The following is a 2,500-nucleotide window of genomic DNA, read 5'->3' as shown; positions in this document are numbered from 1 at the left end:
CACACGCGCAAGGACCGCACGCACCACACGCACACGCTCACGCACGTATCAGTTCTGATGCACACGCCGCACACGCACTGTTACACACACACCACACAGCACACACAACGCAAGGACGCACGCAAGCACGCCGCAGCCGCATTACCCACGCGGCACACGCACACACACACGCAAGGAGCACAACACGCACTCACACGCAGCCACACAGCCACACACCACACACACACGCAAGGCGACGCACGCACAAACACGCACGCACACACACACCACACACGCAAAGGACCGCCACCACACACGCCCACACGCACACACACACTAAATCAATAACGCGCCGCACGACACACACACACAACGCCACGCACGCAACGCAGACGCTCACGCACGCACGCAACGCCCGCACACACACACACACACACACACGCCACCGCACACGCCACGCACACACACACACCACACACACACACACCCACACACGCCAACACGAGAAAAAAAGGACGCAAAGACACAACACGCACACGCTCACGGTCACGTACACACACATCACCACGCACGCACACGCAGTACAACCATTCACACACACACGACACACACGCAAGGACGTTGATCGGCTACGACACGAGCCGCATTTACACACGCGGGCGCACACAGCACACACACACGCGACGCTAAGGACGCACGCACAGCACGCACCACGCGCCACGCACACGCACACACACACACACACACACACACACACACACACACACACACACACACACACACAGCCACAGCCACAGCGTTGTTGTTGACTTATGCCCCGCTCATACGCACCCAACATCCAAAAAGCGCACGATCATGTGCGTACGCACAAAATTTAGAACGCCTCACGCACAACTTTAGTTGGCATTCAAGAACCGTGTGCGGGGTGTTCGTACGCACATGTTCCTGAATCCAGACTAAAGCAGCGTTAGCATATCAAAGATTTATAATTAAAAAAATGGTGGGCGGAGACATTTGGCATCAGTGAGCGAATGAATGAAGATCTTAATGTACTCTAGCCATGTACTACATCTGTTACTGCTCCCGCCTGTGAGTGTGAGCACATCTGGCCTCTCTGCCTCTCCTTGCTGCACCATATATTACACAGCTGGAGCAGCTACATGTAGGAGGGCCTCTTAGCTTTCAGCATCGTTGTTAGATGATCATTTATCATGACTGTCGACGTCGCTTCGATTATAGTATGTGCAGTTTTGGGCGACCCCGCAGAGGTTACGACCGCAAGGTGATTAATAACTGCTCGCGAGGCTCGTAGAAAATGCGGCGAAGCAGGAATTAGAATTCATACACGCAGGGCATGCACCGCACACAGGCAGCGAGCATGCGCAGGCGGCGCGCACGCACACGTGCTTGTACACACGCCCACACGCACGCGCGCGCACATACACGGCGAGAAAAAGAGGAGGGAGAGAGGGAGGGCGTGAGAGAGAGGGGGGGAAGAGAGAGAGAGAGAGAGAGAGAGCGAGGGGGAAGGAGAGTGAGAGAGAGAGCAGACGACGGAAGAGACGGGAGGGGCAGGAGGAGAGATTTGCCGGTTTCCTTTTCCTTACAATAACCTTCTGTTCGCAATAACCCTCCCTGCAGAATGCTTGCTTTATCCGTCGGACACGTAGAGAGCTAATTAAATCACGCACGCTGCGGCGACGCTAACCGATATTAATTCGCTGTTTCAGCGCACACGATAATCGTATTCCTCACAGACGCGATCAGATTCTCTCTTTTAGAAGCAACGCGAACATCCTCCTCTCGCTCAGCGCCGTGCATGGCTGCATTACGTACCGACCTCACAGCCATTGAACTCGCTCACAATCGCAGTGCTAATGGGATGTGGCCATCTGTTGTTGCAGGGGTATTGAGTGAGGGGCAGGTGGAGATAGTGATGCTAATATAGCGAATCTCTGCTCTGTGGCGCGTGAGTGGGGGGGGGGGCGTAGCAAGGCCGAGGAGAGTGGTACAGAGAGAGAGAGGAGAGAGGTGCAGGGAGAGGAATGCGGTGAGAGGAAGAGGGAGGGAATGTGGAGAGACGCTGAGGAGAGGTGAGAGTAGAAGACGATGCGGAAGATAGAGGAGAGAGATGCCGAGAGAAACGCAGGAGAGAGATGCCGAGAGAAACTCAGGAGAGAGATGCCGAGAGAAACTCAGGAGAGAGATGCCGAGAGAATCTGAGGAGAGAGATGCCGAGAGAAACTCAGGAGAGAGATGCCGAGAGAAACTGAGGAGAGAGATGCCGAGAGAAACTGAGGAGAGAGATGCCGAGAGAAATTGAATAGAAGCATGCTGAGAGAATTTGAGATGCTTGTTGTAAGGATGTGAAGATGGCCAAGATAACCAGAGGACAGTGCCGCGAAAGGAAGCAGAGGCGAGGGATGTTCTACTAGCATTCACTCTCTGCATCCCGCATTCACTCTGTATTCCTCTACTAGCATTCACTTAGTAGAGGGATGTAAGAGTGAATGCTAGTAGA

This window comes from Priapulus caudatus, unplaced genomic scaffold (assembly GCF_000485595.1).
Source record: "Priapulus caudatus unplaced genomic scaffold, Priapulus_caudatus-5.0.1 Scaffold1385, whole genome shotgun sequence".
Classification (NCBI taxonomy): Eukaryota; Metazoa; Priapulida; class Priapulimorpha; order Priapulimorphida; family Priapulidae; genus Priapulus; species Priapulus caudatus.
Note: the sequence above shows the minus strand (reverse complement) of the source record.